The sequence below is a fragment of the Antrostomus carolinensis genome, unplaced genomic scaffold, assembly GCF_000700745.2.
Source record: "Antrostomus carolinensis isolate BGI_N321 unplaced genomic scaffold, ASM70074v2 scaffold20089, whole genome shotgun sequence".
NCBI lineage: Eukaryota > Metazoa > Chordata > Aves > Caprimulgiformes > Caprimulgidae > Antrostomus > Antrostomus carolinensis.
In genome coordinates, this window is record NW_010340925.1 from 9973 (window position 1) to 10198 (window position 226).

Consider the following 226-nt stretch of genomic DNA (forward strand, 5'->3'; position numbering starts at 1 on the left):
GCCGCCCACAAAAGCCTGTCCCGTGCCCAGCCACTTCCCTCCTATAGCTTCATATATCTCTGTGCTCCAGACAACCTCAGAGGAGCCAGGCTGGGTCAGTCCCCTCTGGCTTGTACCTCCATCTCTGCCAGTGGCTGGTGGCAAATGCAAGGGACACTGGTGAGAGCAGCACGAGTGGCTGATGGGGGTTGGATCTGGATGATCTTTAAGGTCCCTTCCAACCTAA